At 37.7% G+C, this 19906-nt stretch overlaps 1 long non-coding RNA gene across 1 annotated transcript in view; it reads right to left on the reverse strand.

Annotated features, from left to right (window-relative positions):
• LOC121386454 overlaps positions 1-17190 on the reverse strand; it is a 34783-nt gene extending 17593 nt beyond the window's left edge. Inside the window, exons 1-2 of the long non-coding RNA XR_005959659.1 lie at positions 17099-17190; positions 7081-7205 (exon numbers count right to left, since the gene is read on the reverse strand). This is a non-coding gene — a long non-coding RNA (uncharacterized LOC121386454). The remainder of the gene's footprint in view (positions 1-7080; positions 7206-17098) is intronic.
• Positions 17191-19906: the final 2716 nt, after the last annotated feature.

Raw genomic sequence — 19906 nt, forward strand, 5'->3', positions numbered from 1 at the left:
TTCACAAGATTATTAAACTATTTTAACATACCCAAAGAACGTGCTTCGTCTCTCGCATATATGTGGTTTAAATGACAGACTTTGTTTACATGTGTGAAGTAGTCAAATGCGAACGAGTTCGCGTCCAGAGAGGAAGGTACGCCGTTCGTATCTGAAGTGGGGAAATTACATTTTTTCTATAATTTTTAAAAAAATTAATAATTTATAGTTTATTTGTTTTTATTTATTTGTTTGCTTATTTATTTATTATGTTACGAATTTTTTTAAGCAGCCTCCTTTCAACTTTGTACAATCAGCCGATATATATCATCGATCCCCGTTGGTGGGCCCATTAGGCTATATCCAGCCAGTGCTCCACAACTGGACAACGGCTGTGGTATGTACTATCCTGTCTGTGGGATGGTGTAGGATCCATTGCTGTTATTCAAAAAGAGTAGCCCATGTAGTGGCGACAGCGGGTTTCCTCCCTCAATATATCTTTGGTCCTCAACCATATGTCCGTATAACCGTAAAATAAAATATATTGAGTAAATAAAACATTTCCTTTCTTGTAAAATAAAGATTAATTGAACACAAATATTTTATTTTGTTTTAGTCATAGGAAAAGAAAGACATATTTGTCTCGAAGAAAGGATTGTTTGTTAAAAAGAAAGGCATATGTGTTAAGGAGAAGAAAGGAATGTTTGTTAAAGGAAGAAAGGAATGTGTGTGTGTGTGAAACACCCCAGCCCATTGCTTTGAAGAAAGAATGCGTGACTGCAACTCAACGCTCCAACCTAACCTATGATCTTTTAACTGCATTTTAAACACAAGTATTTTCCTAGAGTACAAGCCAGTACAACCAGTGTATTATTTCTGGTATATCAAAGGTCGTGGTATGTTCTGTCTTGTACACACAGCTCTTGCTACTATAAAGTAGCGGTAAAAATATCCAATCACAAATCTAGTCATAGAGTAAAAAACACCAAAAAAAAACCCCGCAATGGTTTGGTTTTTCATTTATTTCTATATTAAAAATCACTGACACATATATAAAATGGACACACATTGAGTTACATCGAGAGGCCTTAAGGGCGACATGTGAATAATATGAGTGTTCATTTCTCTTCATCTTCATCCTCATCATCAGTATTATCATCATCGGTATCGTCGTCGTCTACTTCGTCCAAATATTCGCCGATCCAGGAGCGATACTGATTTAATTTAGAACGAATCTGTGGTCTGACATCTCGGTTAGGATTCACAGACTGTAGAAGTTTTTTCGTGTTGGGGCCTTTGTCAAAGTAATGCATATAGGTCAGAAAGCGAGAGTACTTGTCTTTAAATAACTTCCATTGTAAAGTCTTCATGTTTCTTTCGATGGCATCTTGGGACATGTTTTTTTCTTCGTAGCGTTTTCTCTTGCTTTCGATAGTCATGATTGATGTCGAATTCACGTTCCACCATGAGACGAATGCCTTCGTTTTCCAGGCCGGGCGATAGCTCTTCTTCATTTTCATTTCCCTCCTCACACGTTTTAAATCGCAGATGTCGCTGCAAGTCGCTTCCGTCTTTAAAGACTAGACCACACGTATCGCAAGACTGCATCCTCTTGACTTTTTTCAGACAGGGTTCCACCTCATCTTCTTCTTCGTCGTCACTTTCGTAGCCGGGTATGCCTGGTAGTTTTCTTTTGAATGCGTTTCTTTGCATGATTTGCATGTAAAGCTCTTTCTTTGTCGGTGGCTGCAACTCTTCTGAGACATTCGCCGTTACGTTCGTGCTTTTATACCATTTGAACGGCCTCGTCTCTAAACCATTAGGTCGAAGGCGCCAATGTTCGGACGTGGTCGGTTTCAAGTCCATCAAGAGATATCCGTAGGGCCTGTGGGTAGCTTCCTCAAACCGCTGCAGGAAATGACGATTATTTCCAGGATACATCTGCTGTGCCAAGGTTAGGACTTGCTGCTTTTCGATGGGGTTGTTAAACAGTGCCAGGTAATGACAGTTTCTTCTCTGTGTCGGGTCCTTGCTGTGATACAGGTTCTGGTTGATGGCAATCACAGAGAGGTTTCTGTGGTGACTTCCTTCCGTGAACAGGTCAGTGATGCGAGGGTCTTTTCCAGCTGTAGACATCAGGTCGTCCAACACGATGAGATTTCTGACTCGAATCATATTAACGATCCTTTTCCAAATTCTCGGGTATGCCATGAACAAATTTCACTCGAGCAACCTTTTTGATCATATCATAGAGGGGTTGCCATCGTTTGTAGAGCCAGTTGATGCGCTGGGGAGGTAGCTGGATTTTACCATCCCTTAGCAGTTTGTACAACAAAAATGTCTTTCCACACGACATGGGTCCCGACACGATCATGGTGAACAGATGTAACAATCTTAGGGGCTGCTGCTGCTGCTGCTGCTGTTGCTGCTGCTGCGAAGACTTATTGTCAGATTCCAAGAGTCCATGTTTATTTCGTACGAGCCGAGTTAGGTCGTGGGTCCAAACAAATGCGACACTGATTCATGTTGTTGACTGTTGAAGTGTTCGACGTGAACTGGCGATGTTGAAACTGCCATGCCCCCTTTTATAGACTTCTCACAAATGCTTGTGCCATTTTTGCCCAGTCTGCTCTAGTCGTTTCTGTTCAACACCACTCTGTTCTCGTTTCCATTTCAGATCGGCCTTGGCTTGCTCTACCACCTGTTGCGTTGGGGAGATATGACGATTTTGGGTGCCGGTGGCTTGTTCTGTTCCTCTTTTTCTTTTTTCCACGTGGGATCATAGAGTTTTAGACATCGATCCACACTGTACATGATCTGACTTTGCCCACCACGTTGAATTTCGAAGTGAGTTTGAAGTTTGCCGTGTGCCTGCAGTTTGTAGAAACGGGTCCACTTATCCACGTCGGGAACGTACAGCTTGTACTGGTCTGACACGTTGCTCCTCTGAACGTTCTATCTCAAATGATGATGGTTTTTGACAGACATCCTATTTATAGAGATCCTGCATATCTCCAGCTATCCGTGACCACTTACCATACAGTTTTTGCTTTCATCTGATCCAGGTGACTGTCGTCCAAAATGAAGGCTAACAAAGGGGTGTTTTGTTTCAATATACGTTTTTTAGTTCTATTCATCAAGGCAGGTGATACGAGCATTTTCATCATGTTCAGATATTCATTGTTAGACTGTAAAAATCGACGTTTCTGTCCTGCTCCGACGTGAATATGTCCGTCCAGCAACCCTTGAACGATCTCCACCAAGGCCAACATTCGTTCTTCATTCATATCATTCAGCAATCCCAGAGTCATATGGTAATCGTGAATATTCGTCATCAGTTTTAAATAATTGTAATGTTTTAGAATGTATTCAGCCATATTTCAAAACCGAAAAGGCTGTGGCTTTACGTGCAGTGTCACCGTCACTGGTCCTGTGATAAATGAGGCTGGATTGCCATCTGCATCCTGTATATAGATGACCACGATATGCACATCTTCCAGTCTCAGGGGTACGTAATCATAGTTTGGAAACATAAAAGATTTTTCCTTTTTATTCCCTATCAAACAGATGCGTCTCAGCAAGGGCTCCTTTCTTTCTCCAACATGTGAGCTGTAGCAGATGTTGGAACACACGTAAATGTCATGGCTGTGTGATTTTCTCGAAACTTCCCAGTTCTGAATGGTGATTTCGGTGGCTGCTACAACCCACTTTTTTCCAAGATGTAGTCTGTCATATAGATTGACTCTAAAAGACCAGTGTGTGTTGTCAGGAAGGTAAGACGTGCTGTCTGTTCTTCGAATGGTAATGTACTTATCCATGGTGCTTATTTGTTTTGATCTTGGGATAAGGCAGCAAATAACCCAAGCTACTGCTGAGTAGTGCTGTCCACAAGTTTGAATTACCTCGATCGAGAGATAAGTTGATGATACACGTAATCACCACCACGTATATGATGATGATTTGAGAGAAAAATACTGTTTCCGATTTGGCCACACGTTTACCAAAAAATGTCCAGGTATCACCCGAATGACTTCTTGACAGAGGTTGTGTCTCTACAATTTCTTCCATAATAATGAAAAGTCAAACATGTGCCGAGGTCTTTTATACTGTCTGATATCGAACAACGTCTGCTTCTTGAATCCACGAATTGTACTTCTTAGGCCAGTGAAGCCATTTTTTCTGTTTGTTACGAGTTCTCCTTTTCATAATGTCTTGGATACGGTACAGTTGATCAGGATTCTCAGTCACCTTTTGAAGTTCAGCTGCATAGAATGTCCCTTCGATGGCAACACCACCCCAGTCCTTTAATTTGTACAAGTCTTTACCTTGAGACCAGTACCTTTTCTCAATGGTAAATATTTCGCCAGACCATTTCTCTTGGTATTCCCGATCAAAGGTGCCCCAAAGATGACTGACTCGTACTTTATCACCTATGTTAAATGTAAACTTCTTTTTGTGGATTGCCTTTTTATGTTTGATCAGGTACTGAGACAGACGGACCTCTCCTTCGTTCGTTTGGTTGACACTGGCTGGTGTTTGATCTAACATTCGATGCTTGGTGTGGTTATAGCTATAGACGACTTTCTCTAGGACATCCGTGTACTTGTAAGTAAAGTAAACATGTAGCGATAGAGACGCATTTTGATCGTTTTAATGACCCGTTCGGCATAACTTGCTTTGGTTTAATTTAGAGCAAACAGCTGTGTTATGCCATGTGACTTCAACAATGCTTTGACCTTATGGTTCTTGTATTCTGACCCTGAATCGGACTGAAACAGTTTGGGTTTTCTGGACTCTAATTTCCAGAATTCTGTCAAAGCATCTACCACGTCGTTCCCCTTTTTCGGCTTGAGTGGTAGCACCCACAAGTACCTGGAGAACAGGTCAATGATCACCATGAGGTATCTCACCCCGTCATTGTATTTAGCCAAACTGACCATATCCATTAGATCAGATTGCCAGTGACTGTCTAACCCTTCCACAACATAAGTATTACGTGGAACATGGTTCATACAGAAATTTCCTGATCTCATTCGAGGACTTTTCAAGGCTTTTTCTTATGAAATTCAAGGACATTTTACGTCTCAAACGTGTTCGCTGATGCAAGCGGCCATTTGCAATATAATTAAGCTTGACGAACGATCACAGAAATATATGAACAAACTTGTAGACGCTACCGGAACCGTACGAAAGTTACCGAAGCCACCGAATCAACAGTAAATGATCCGCATTCGTCAAAAAACATGTACACTCTCGCCACTAATATTTTAAATTGTTACTATCTTTATTGAAATAATTATTTTCAAGCACAATATACAGAAATTCAAGGACTTTTCAATTACTTTTAGGACTTTTTATGACATTCTGCAGTTTTCAAGTACTTTTCAAGGTTAATTTCAAATTTATGGACTTTTCAAGACAGGGCTTGAAATTCCAGTACATTTCTTACTAATTTCTTACGTACTTTTTTTACTAATTGCTATTTTCAAAATTCTGCCCGAGAAAACGTGAATGTAATACTCTCTCTCTCTCTCTCTCTCTCTCTCTCTCTCTCTCTCTCTCTCTCTCTCTCTCTCTCTCTCTCTCTCTCTCTCTCTCTCTCTCTCTCTCTCTCTCTCTCTCTCTCTCTCTCTCTCTCTCTCTGTGTGTGTGTGTGTGTGTGTGTGTGTGTGTGTGTCACTCGCTTCGGTGATTGTCCACAGCTTAGTGGTAAAGCGCTCACTTGATGCGTGGTCGGTCTGGGATTGATGCCCGTCGGTGGGTCCATTGCGCTGTCTCGCTTCATCCAGTGCACCACGACTGGTATATCAAAGGCCGTGGTATGTGCTATCCTGTCTGTGGGATGGTGCATATAAAATATCACTTGCTACTAATTATAAAATGTAGCGGGTTTCCTCTCTAACACTATGCACGAAACGGATTAAGTAAGTAAGCATACCGACTGCTTAGCGTGTAACTTGTCCAGCGAGATTAACAGGATTTGGTATAAATATTTTATTTATCTGGACAGGTGAGGAATCGAGTACTCCGGCCAATGTATCCAATAATTATTCGTCACTGGAAGCCAGGAGAGACGCACCATACGATGTGTTCAGAGTTTATGACAATACATCTGAGGTCAAAGGTAAAATTAATATTTACAAACGTGTTGTTATTGTGCTTATGTATATTGGTTCACTAAACAAAAACAAAAAAGTAAAGTTTGTTTTATTTAACGACGCCACTAGAGCACATTGATTTTTTTATCTTATCATCGGCTATTGGGACATCAAACATATGGTCATTCTGACACTGGTTTTTTTTTAGAGGAAACCCGCTGTCGCCACATAGGCAACTCTTTTACGACAGGCAGCAAAGGATATTTTATTTGTGCTTCCCACAGGTAGGATAGCACAAGCCATGGCCTTTGTTGAACCAGTTATGGATCACTGGTCGGTGCACGTGGTTTACACCTACCCATTGAGCCTTGCGGAGCATTCACTCAGGGTTTGGAGTCGGCATCTGGATTAAAAATCCCATGCCTCGACTGGGATCTGAACCCAGTACCTACCAGCCTGTAGACCGATGGCCTAACCACGACGCCACCGAGGCCGGTAGTTACCCAAGGATGATGTTATTAATGGAGTTGAGGAATTAGGTCCAATGCCCTATGTGGTAGTAGCAGACGAGGCTTTTCCGTTGCAACGACATATGATGAGGACCTATCCAGGAAAAAACACAAGTGAGGAACAAGACGTCTACAACTACCGCCATAGTCGTGCAAGACGAATTGTAGAGAATGCCTTTGGGATTTTATCACAAAGATGGCGAGTGTACCACACTAAAATTGCAGTTATGCCAGATAGTGTCATCAAAATTGTTAAGGCAACAACTGTGCTGCATAATATGTTACAAAGACAATCTAAGACAACCACAGAATTGTTGGATGACACCAGTTGTGACCAAGCAGCAGGCCTTCAACCACTAGATAGATTAGGCACAAGAGGCACAGCTGAGGCAATAAAGATAAGAGAAATGTTTACCAAATATTTTAACAGACATGCTTTACCATGGCAAGTACAATATGTTCGAAGAGGACTAAATATGTAAAGCACTATGTACCTTGAGTATCTGGTTCTTGGTGTGTCTCTGCAGCACTTTCCTCCTCCATTTCATCGTGACTATAGCGGGATTCCTCTCCTTCTGAAGAACTTGGATGGCTGTCATCTGCCAGATTGCTCACAGTACTGGAATGAACAATAAACTTGGGATAATCTTTATTCCGTCTTTCCTTATAAACGTATTGTTTTTCCTAAATTGGTTATTATGAAAGTGAAGGTATTTGTTTTTAGAGTTGAGAATTAGAGGTTGAGTTATAAAATACATTAAAATTCGTCCACTTGCTTCAAACTACACCCACACACAATAAAATCCTAGCTACGGCCTTAGTGTGTGTGTGTGCGTGTGTGTAGCGAGAGAGAGAGAGAGAGAGAGAGAGAGAGAGAGAGAGAGAGAGAGAGAGAGAGAGAGAGAGAGAGAGAGAGAGAGAGAGGCAAAACAGGTAACTGGTGTAGTTTACAGAGCGAGCATTCACTCATGGTACAGTAGGTCGACGGATCAATCAAGTGATTACTCTAATATATTACTAAACAAACAAGCAGGTAGAAAAGATAATAATATATTCATAAATGGTTTCATCAAATAAACTAAATAAATAAATAATTAATTAATTAATTAAAGCGACCGGATGAACACGTTTCTCTTCAGACGTAATCTGTTTGTTTAGTAGTTTTTGTGGGGTGCTTTTTGTTTGTTGCATTTATTTTATTTAAATTTAAATGTCCAGAAGTAATTTTTGATCTTGCAGGGGACGAATTGATCGTGAACGAATCGTCTGCATCCCTTTGCTTGATTTTGTATTTACTTATTGTTATTTTTCTATGTTTTATCTTTTATAATGTTTATTTGTCATTATTTATTTTATTTTTATTGTCTCGAGTTGACCAGTTGACGAATTTTTGGAGGATGAATCGTCCAGGGGACGAGTCGTCTGCATCCCCTCGTGTGCGCAGATTCGTTTTAAACAAAATAGGATGATCCTAGGGTTAGGACGCATTTCGGGTATTAGCAATATATGCAAAAAGACGTAATTGTTAAGATATACTTAAAATTACTTGGCTGGGTGCCTGTGTACTTCGGGGAAGGTAAACAAACGGTAGAAAATTATTTAAAATGGGTAAATCCCAAATGCTATAATTTAACAGATTGATCAGTGTCCGAGAATAGGCCTATTTACCGTTCATTTCTTTCATATCCATTTCGTTTGCTATTTCCTTCCAAATGTTTTTTTGTAAGTGGAAGTGCTTGTGTTCAGCAATGGTGGACTGGTATAAACAAGGATGACTTCTCACCAATTCGATCAATTTTTCATGTGTGTGCAAATCAAACTTCATTATCGCTTCCGGAAGGGAAACCCCTACATTAATGACGTAATTATGACATTTCTAGCGTTGTCCGCTTGTATAGTAGATACTGTGAAGCGATTTTCTTAAAAGCAGCGCGTGTTCGGCGCGGACAAAACACGCGCGGCTTTCGGCGCGGAAATACGCTCCATGGAAAAGGGCCTTTAGCCACGAACTGTTTTATTCTAACAATTGATTGATGGAGTTACTTCCCTTCAATTTGAAGTTCAGTAACTTTCGTGAGATATCGGGCGAAGAGTCGGAAAATTGTTTTCACGAATATATGCGATCTTTTCCGATTTACTCCACATCTAGCGTAGCGAGGTGTTCCGATTAATAATAATAATAATAATTATATTTAATGATTTACTCCAGCGACAAACTGTCCTTGTAGAAATTTAGTGACCTTCTGATAAACTAGGGGAGGGAATGTTTACCGATATTGATGGAGTTTACTGCCAAATCAAATGATTAAATATGTCAGTAACATCTCGATGTGTTTCGTTATTTTTTGTAAGTGGTCACTGGGAACTTCGCAGGTTTCCACTAAAAACAGTGTCAGAATGACCATGTGTTTGACGTCCAATAGCCGATGATATTAAAGATAAAAATCAATGTGCTCTAGTGGCGTCGTTAAATAAAACAAACTTTACTTTTCAACATTCGTTTGAGCATCCTGAGCATTTGTACAGCATTTCTATTCATTGGACCAATTGATTGCTTCAAACCACGTGTGTACTTTAATACTGGATGCATACAGAATAAAACTAACATTGTAAATTATAATATTGACAAGTCTACCATTTCTTAGATACACTAGGAAAGATAATATTCATAATATATTTTTTTTTTAAATGTTATTGTTGGACAGATAAATATAGAACCCTTCTTTTCAGTTTTCATTAAAAGAAATTGTTATAACTTATTTACTGGTTTCTATCTAATTAAGGTTGAACTAAGTCTGTCCTGGACCAGTAGGGGAGACCGGGGCACAGTGGATCGGAAATCTTCTGTTTAATATTATTTATATGTTAAAGTCGGCATGCTTAATGTTGATGGTGGAAATGATAGAAGAACTTCACCTCTATAAAACATGTTTACTTATAACCTGCCAATTGCCACCATTTTTTGCTGAATGGAAATTTAAAAAAAAAAAAAATTGATTCACTGTGGGCAGGTACCGGGGCAGAGTGAACCACTGAACGGGGCACAGTAAATCAAATGTTAAAAAAAAGACTCCATATTCCAATTTAATGTTCACAAACATTGTATTCTTAAATATGAAAATTTGACAAATACCAAAATAACTGTGCTTAAAAAGATGTTGTTGATAACAAAGATAGCAAAATTAGGCACTTGAGGCAATAGTTGCCTATGCCTTCGAAGTGTAGGCAAAAGGAAATAAAATTATAATAACTGAATTTAAAATAGTCCTAAACAACCTGTTACAGTTAAACCTAGTGTTCAAGGTTATAAACAGTGAACAAGTACAAAGGTAACATAGTATGTGCATGTCTTGCAAAACATTTTAAACTAAACTGTGGGTCGTGCAATATTCAAAACAGGTCAATGAATCCCCTGGTTGAAGATGTTAACTCATGTTAACCTAGCACAGCACATCTGAGTAAGAGGTGAGGTCCACTGGAAATACCATATGGCGTGCCACACGGGCTGTGCCACCTTGTTGGTTGGAAACAGGCAACTTCCCTACAACATCTTCGAACGAAACATCTGATATGTCTTCTACATTTGGAAAAATAAATGTCAATGACTGGTTTCTCACGTCTCAAGAACTTCACTTCAAAGATTGCCTCATCAGTAGCTTCAATACGGTTTTGGACCTGCCCTATAAAGTTTTGAAAATTTTCCGGGGCACAGTGAATCACTTGTCAAAATGAGCCACTGTACCCCGATTCACTGTACCCCAAATGCACTTAATGCCCTCTTGTGGCATTGTTTTAAAAATGGCTGCCTGCAGCAGACAGAGCACATGGTTATTAACTGCATGAAACAGCCCTCTAATTACAAACAAGTGCTTAGTTACTTATTACTGGATGATCTATACTAAATGACAAAAACAATAGAGCATGCAAATTTTACTTTAGGTAGTGAAAAACATACTTTACCTTGTAATTGTTCTGCAGTGAAATCTGGTCTTGAATCGTGCACTAATTCAGTTGGGGATTGCCTAGAGGTATAAACTGATGACATCATCTTGTTATTACAAAGTATCAATTTCTCTAAAAATAGACAGATTCACTGTGCCCCTTCATCCACTGTGCCCCGGTCTCCCCTACACAAGTTAAGTGTTAGTATGAGAGCTAGTAAACCTTCCGCCCATTATTAAACAGCAAGGGGTCTTTTGTATGTACTCTCCCACAGATAGTTTAGCACCATGTTGCCCTCAAAATAAAAAATGCCTTGCCTTTTATACATTTATAAGATGCCCAAGTGAAAAGAAGCCTTTAAACACACCTATGTGGATAGTACTACATATTTCCTTTTTTTAATTAAGTTATGAAATAGATATAGAAAATAAAATGACCATACGGTTTTTGTCCTTTTGAAAATTGTATAATGGAAAAAAAAGCCCTTATATTTAAAACTGCACATAAAATATGCCCCCAAAACGTCAGTACCATGCCTTACTTCATTACTAGGGTAAACACTGTGATGAATGGTATTGTTGGTTTGCATAATGCATTTCTATACATGCACAGGTTATTTTGGATACCAGTAGTCAACACCTTTATTTAATATAAATCCAAAATAAAATGTTTTTCCTACCTACCTACCCTATATTTGTCCAGCATGTAATAGGAAACAAGTAATTGTTTTCTTTTCAGCCTTACCAAAAACATAATTAAATTTGTTGTCCCTATTTTGCCTTCTAGCTGTTGTTATTTATATACAAAACAATAAGGTTGTTAAACATATATTTAAGTCTCCAGATCAATTTTGTTTTCTAAACAATCACTTAGTTAACTCTCATGAAAAGCATTTTGAGTGCATACTAGATTCAAAACCATTTCTTTCCAGATTTGATTATCTGCCTTGGATTAAGTTGATAATTTATTTCATTGTTAAAGCTGTATTACTTAATGTTACTAGCTAAATAAAATGCTGGATTACAGATTGTAGGAATACATCCAATGTACATATTGTATTCATCTGGATTAGAAAATAATGCAAGAAAATAGATGTTCGGATAATTTTGTTATTTAAAAATTGCTTTTTTCAGTAATTAATCAAAAATAAATGTGTGAAAGCTGCATGTTAATTCCAGATATCACAACTATTAAAACCTCCAACTACAGTAGGCTATAAATAAAATATAACGAGTAATATTGGTGGCTGGCAATGGTTTTGATGATTCATTATGAAAATCGGCATGGCCGATGGATTTGAAATTCCCACACCTGGTAATTTGAACACACGTACACCCAGCATACAGGATTTCCTCCCAACACTAATGTTCAGGATATTAAGTCATTACTTCATACAGGTACAGTCATGTTTGTGTTTCCTTCCTCAGACAGTGCATTTTTTTAATACTGATATTTCTTTGATGTGCCTGTTAAGGTCTTCATAATCTAGGGGTCAATCAAGTGCACGTGTTTTAATGGAATTCTTTAAAGGGGTAGAGTTATTCTGACTGTCTTTGTTGTCTCTACATATATACCTGAGTACACACACCCAACTGAAAGTAAATGTCTTCAGTTTTATTTTAAAACATTTTATTGTTTAATGACATATTGCATTTGTACAAAACTGTGTGCAATATATATGCCTTTTGAGGTGTACATTACATTAGGTTGCACTGTAGAAACAACAGTTTCAGTGAGGTTGTCCGGTTATGTCAGAATACACCAGACCCTGGTTGTCATAAAGACACATAGCTGGACACTTTTTGAAAAATGTGTTATCAGTATAGCACATATTCAGTGCATAATAAAAAATAGTATGGTTTTGTCATTTTATATAATTAAATTATACTGGTTGATTAATTAGCCATCACTCGACCAAGTTCACAATGACCTTGACCTTGACAATACTTTCTGTACATGGCTCTGAATGGAGTTTGAATTAAAGTTAGCACTGAGGAAAAGTTGGTTTTGGCTTATAATTCATACTGTAAAGATTTCAATAATTTCTTTTTACATATGCTATTTGACTTGCCATATACAACTGCCCGTAGATATGGTATTATATACAGGCAACCTGAACTAAGATTTTAATAGCAATTTATTTTTATATTAAAAATAGCATGTGCCAATAGTGAGTTAATGTCTTTAGTTTCCATTAACATAGTTAATTTTTCATGTTTGAAATTCTGAAAACTCAAATTTGTAAAAAAAACTTGATATTTATTGTCATTTTGAGATATTTAATTGCTATATTAGTCGATAACACCTTAAAAGTTGCAGCAAACTCGGGAATGTCCCTTTAAAATCACCAAGTAACATCAATGGACTTCCTAATTTTGTGTGCTGATTTATTTCATATTCAATAATAGTAAATGTAATTTCCTTGTAATAAGGGGAATTTATTGGGGGAATATAAAGTATACCAATCAACAATTTTTTCACGTAGGCCTATATTCTCACTTGGGATTTGGAGCCAAGATACAAATTCTGATTTGTCGGTGACATCAATATTGAGACTGGTGACCAACTCATCTTTGATAGCAATAGCTATGCCACCAGAGGGCCGTAGTTTCTTTTGCCGGTTATTCAGGTAAAAGGTATAACCAGGTAGAAGAATTGAAAGTTTATCCGATTCATCGATTTTGGTCTCAGTAAAGCACAAAATATCATATTTGATGACAATTTCAACAAATTCAGGTATCAATAATTTGCTTTTGAGCCAACATACATTTAAACTAAGAAAATGTATAGATTCCATATTAATTCATTTCTTTTGCTGGTCTGTATTTATTGTATCTCTATCTGGTTTATCGGTATTAGTAGACAAATTGTTAATAACACCAATAGTTGGGTTGTCAGTATGTGATACAAAGTTCATATTTGAGAAAGATATATTTGCAGATTTGTTAGGATGGTTGTCATTTAGTATACCAGAGTTATTATTTGAAATATTGTTAATAATATCACAAGTATGGTTGTCGGTAGGTGTTACAGAGTTGGTAAATGAGGCAAGTACATTTTTGGGAACATCTCTGCAAAAGTGCTCAACATGTATCACATGTATCATTACTAATACTAATACTAATAACATCATCACTAGAAAGGTTATCATCTTGTGGTACACAGTTCATAACTGGGATATCATTGCATTTCTAAAAATATCATTGGGATGTTTGTCATCATGTGATATACAGTTAACACTTGGAAAAAGTAGGTTGTTACTAGTAATATCATCACTGGAATGATTATCAGTATGTGTTAAAGAATTCATAACTGGGGTATGTACATTTCTCAAAATATCCTTGGGGTAATTTTCATCATGTGATATACAGTTTACACTTGTTAAAGGTAGGTTGTTACTAATAATAACATCATTATTGGAATGATTATCACCATGTGTTACACAGTTCATAACTGGAGTGAGTACATTTCTATAAATAGCATCAACATGTTACAGAATTCATAACTCGAGTATGTACATTTCTAAAACAATCATTGGGGTGGTTATCATCAAGTGTTATACAGTCCATATTTGAAGAAAATAGATTTTTTACTAATAACATCATCACCAGGGTGGTTATCATTATGTGGTACACAGTTCATAACAGGGGTAAAGAAAGAAAGAAATGTTTTATTTAACGACACACTCAACACATTTTATTTACGGTTATATGGTGTCCATAACAGGGGTAAATGCATAACTAAATATATCACTGGGATGATTGTCACCATGTGTTACAGGAATCAAAACATGATTATTTACATTTCTCAAGATATCACTGGGATGATTGTCACCTTGTGTTACATGAATCATAACATGATTATTTACATTTCTCAAGATATCACTGGGATGATTGTCACCATGTGTTACAGGGATCATAGCATGATTATTTACATTTCTCAAGATATCACTGGGATGATTGTCACCTTGTGTTACATGAATCATAACATGATTATTTACATTTCTCAAGATATGACTGGGATGATTGTCACCATGTGTTACAGGGATCATAGCATGATTATTTACATTTCTCAATATATCAATGAGATGATTGTCACCTTGTGTTACAGGGATCATAACATGATTATTTACATTTCTCAAGATATGACTGGGATGATTGTCACCATGTGTTACAGGGATCATAGCATGATTATTTACATTTCTCAATATATCAATGAGATGATTGTCACCATGTGTTACAGGGATCATAGCATGATTATTTACATTTCTCAATATATCAATGAGATGATTGTCACCTTGTGTTACAGGGATCATAACATGAGTATTTACATTTCTCAAGATGTCACTGGGATGATGTGTTACAGGAATCATAACATGAGTATTTACATTTCTCAAGATATCACTGGGATGATTGTCACCTTGTGTTACAGGGACCATAGCATGATTATTTACATTTCTCAAGATATCCAGGGGAAAATATTTCGAAATCTGAGGGAACCAGAAGTCGGTTCACGTGGTTTTTACCTAGGTAACCAATTGTTCGGTTACGTGAATTATAGTTGCGTAACCTGTGGGTTACCTGATCGGATACCTCAAAATTACGTTGAAATTATATTTTAAATGCATAGTTTTTAGCTGAAACAAAGTTAAAACAAATACAAAAGAAAACATTTGACAAAAAAGAAATGTCTTTAATGCTTGCTAAAGTTAACAATATTATAAAAGAACTGAATATCAGCCAAAGTACAGAAATAAAATACAGGGGCGTAGCCAGACATTTTCTTAGCATTACACACGCCAAAGGCATGCCCGAGCAGGGATATTCGGGGGGCCTTCCCCAGTGAAAAGTTTGAAACTCAGGACGTCTGTAGATGCAATCTGAGCCTTTTTGGAATGAATGAATGAATGAATGAATGTTTAACGACACCCCAGCACGAAAAATACATCGGCTATTTGGTGACAAACTATGGTAATGCAAGTAAATAAAATGATGATCAACATCAATATAAAAATTCAAGACAAACAAAAACAGTGTAAAGAACTGTGCAAAAACACAAATATCACAGATACTGAATTTTACTCAAAACTTCAATTTTGTACTGTATTGGCCATTCTGAAAGAGAATGTTACACCCCTGCACCACGGTGAGGTTACAGCACACGCAGAGCCTTTTTTTTAAGAGGATATTTTATAGAACAACTACAGACAGCCTCGACCTATTCCCGGATTTTGTTTTTGCATTACGCACATGCGTACTGTGCGTAATGGGCGCTACGCCTTTGAAATATATACATAATAATTTTGAGGGTTCCTTTTTGCATTTTGCGGTGGCTATGCTACTTTCACTTTATCGATGGTACTTCTATACTACAGATACGTGCCAAATGTTTGGGTTTTTTAAAGCTCATAATGCGATGTTAGTATTTTAAAAAATTTGTGACACTATTGGATTCCTGTTTACGTTAAAATTATAGCCAATCCAATATTATGTCTACATATATTCCTTTAGAGATAAAATAACAGCAGATAATTTAGCCGTCCCCAGCGGTCTGAGCACATTTCTTCAAAACTTTTGGCTCGACTCTATACTGAGTATTTACTTTAACTGGTTGCAAATTACAACTTTTGAAATATAACATTGTTTACTGATTTGCTGCACATCAAGAATCTAAAATACAGCCTAAAACACTTGTCAAAATACTAGTAGTATGTCTGCGTGAATAAACGTCCTTTAATCGTGAAGTTTGCAAGTTTTAATTTCTGAACTTTTACAGGCCATGACGTAACCAGTTTGCGGTTCACGTAAATTTAACTTTGCGTAACCGACACGCGAACAGAACGGCGGTTCACGTGAAATATTGTGCCCTGGATATCACTGGGATGATTGTCACCTTGTGTTACAGGGATCATAGCATGATTATTTACATTTCTCAAGATATCACTGGGCTGATTGTCACTATGTGTTACAGGAATCATAACATGATTATTTACATTTCTCAAGATATCACTGGGATGATTGTCACCTTGGTGTTACAGGAATCATAACATGATTATTTACATTTCTCAAGATATCAATGAGATGATTGTCACCTTGTGTTACAGGAGTCGAAACATGGTTATTTACATTTCTCAAGATATCACTGGGCTGATTGTCACTATGTGTTACAGGAATCATAACATGATTATTTACATTTCTCAAGATATCACTTGGATGATTTCCACCTTGGTGTTACAGGAATCATAACATGATTATTTACATTTCTCAAGATATCACTGGGATGATTGTCACCTTGTTAAAGTAATCATAACATTATTATTTACGACAGCAGGTTTCTTCTCCAATATTTGTTTGGTCCTTAACCATGTCTGACGCCATATAACCGTAAATAAAATGTGTTGAGTGTGTCGTTAAATAAAACATATCCTTATATCCACTCAGTCCGAATCAGTGTTTTATTTTGGTTATCAGTATACAAGTATAGCCCGAAAGTAAATATCAGTTTGTGTATAAAATGATAAAAACACTCGTATCATCATCATATCATCATAATTTTTTTCAACATACCCACCTGATACTGGATCCTTGCTTTGTGTCGCTAATCGCAGAATACAACAAACTAGGGGCCTATACATATAAACTAAATTCACCAAGAGAATCAAGTCAACACAAAGGAAGCGGAAATAGACACTAGTGTGACCCGCTGTTCGGACCATAGTCAATGCGGACCGCTATTATCATTTGCGGATTTATTTATTTTTATTATCTTTTTTTTTTTTAGGGGGGGGGGGGGGGGGGGGGGCTGGGGAACAACTATCCCCTGGTGTTGGAGAACAATTTACTCAATCCGTTAAAACAATGGGGAAATTCGGACAAAATCAGTTAGCCTATAAAACATACATGTATTTTCATAATTCTATGACGCCCGTCGGTGGGTCCAATGGGCCATTTCTCGCTCCTGTCAGTGCACCACAACTGGTATATCAAAGGCCGTGGTAAGTGTTATCCTGTATGTGGGATAGTGCATATAAATGATCCCTTGCAGCTAATCGAAAAGAGTAGCAAACGAAGTGGCGACAGCGGGTTTCCTCTCTCAATATCTGTGTGGTGCTTATTCATATGTGTGATAACATAACTGTAAATAAAATGTGTTGAGTGTGTCAACGATCATACTCCACTGAAGGATTAGCGGTGACATAAAACAAACAAATGACTTGTGAGTTAGAAGTATGTTAGTTACTTAAAAAATTTGCTACCATGGATATAGAGGAACATTATGACAGTTGTGATGTTTTAATATATGGGTTCTAATTTTGAACCTGTATACAAGGGTCACCTGTCTATAACGGCCACTTTTGTCGGGTCTCTTGGGTGGCCGTTATATACAGGTTTGACTGTACATGTATTTGAATATTGCGGGATACAGTGACATGTCTTATGGAAGATCCACAAACAAAAACAAGCAAGTAAGCAAAAAAAACAAAAAAAACAAAAACACAAACACCACCCCTCCCCTCCCCTCTCCTCCCTCAAAAAACAAAACAACAACAAAAAACAAAATAAAACCAAAAAAAGAAAGAAAAAAACTTAAAAGAAAATGCCCTGAGAATACTTTCAACCCTGGGTCAATGGGGTTTTATTTCGTGGGACAACAGACGAACGTAAAACTCAAACATGTGCATCATTTTATTATACAGAATATAACAGGTGAATACATCAGTTTTTGTTCCATCTCACAATGCTTACAGTCAGCTAGCTACGAATGTTCGTGTATTAACAGAGGATAAAGAGTAACAATAAAATGAATGGACCAGTGAAAGTCATCTACCACAGTAACTCATTTTTTTTTTAACCCTCGGTGATTGGTAGAAACAGCTTTTACTTGGTGTCTACTTGTCGGTAGACCTTTACTAAATGGTTTTATTCCAAATTCTGCCCACTTCAAACCCTGAGTGAGTGCTCCGCAAGGCTTAATGGGTAGGTGTAAACCACTTGCACCGACCAGTGATCCATAACTGGTTCAACAAAGGCCATGGTTTGTGCTATCCTGCCTGTGGGAAGCGCAAATAAAAGATCCCTTGCTGCCTGTCGTAAAAGAGTAGCCTATCTGGCGACAGCGGGTTTCCTCTAAAAACAGTGTCAGAATGACCATATGTTTGACGTCCAATAGCCGATGATAAGATAAAAAATCAATGTGCTCTAGCGGCGTCGTTAAATAAAACAAACTTTTTTTTTTACCTTGGGTAACTGCAGTGAATTTGGAGGTGACAATGCTCTTCCCAACTTTGAAGCAGAATAAATGCCACCATCAGATTGTTTCCCATATGCTCCTATATTAACGTAGATGAAACTGTAATTTGCATCAACCAAAGCTAGTAGCACCACTGAAAATGTGTGCTTGTTGTTGAAGTACTGAGATCCTGTGTTGGCTGGGGCTTCAATTAGTACATGCTTCCCATCTATGGCACCTACGTAATGCGGATAGTCCCACCTTTGAGCAAAATTCACAGCTTTTGCACGCCACTCTTCACTAGTTTTAAGGAAAGGCATGAAATGCTCCTGCATCGTAATCCAGATAGGCTCACATACCTCAGGTACAATTTTGGACAAGGTAGTCACGCCAACTCTGTACTGTGATGCCAAAGACGTGTACGTCTCACCTGTTGCCAGAAACCTGAAAACAAATATCGTTATTTATATTTTCATGTTAAACTAGTCATTCATAATACTTCATCATGTTTATAATTGTTTATTTATAGGTACATCATGTCAACATCTATGTCAAGATCAAGTTCACCAACCACCACTCAAGACATTACTTCTCAGACAACATGACACCCAGTGTGAGCGAGTCAACAGGATCATTATCCGCCACAGCCCAGCAAGGATCCCAGGATAAAACAGAAAGAGCAACATTGAAATGCAGCAAACGCACTAGCGTAAAGGGCAAGAAGAAAAAAGAGTTGGAGGTGGACAATTTGATTGAACATCTTAAACAACGTTCTGCATCCAACATGGAGAGCATGCAAAAGATAGCATCCAAACTTACACAAGAAGACGATGATGCAAACATCTTTACTTTCTTGTCCAAAACAATTAAAACATTTTCCAAACCAACTCAAGAATGGATGGAAGATGAAGTTCTTAGAATTTATATGGAGGCTAAGAGGCGAGAGAAAAATCTGAGTTCTACCACTGCTACTACTGATTCAAGTACCACATCCATGCAGCAGTATCAATCTACGTTCACGCAGCAGTTGTATAGTCAACAGGACCAACTTCAAGCTATGCAACCACAACCTGAACCACAATATTATAATTATTAAATATCGTAAATCTTACCCCACCTACCAGCATATTCCATTTCAGTGGTAATACA

This window comes from Gigantopelta aegis, chromosome 12 (genome assembly GCF_016097555.1).
Source record: "Gigantopelta aegis isolate Gae_Host chromosome 12, Gae_host_genome, whole genome shotgun sequence".
Classification (NCBI taxonomy): domain Eukaryota; kingdom Metazoa; phylum Mollusca; class Gastropoda; order Neomphalida; family Peltospiridae; genus Gigantopelta; species Gigantopelta aegis.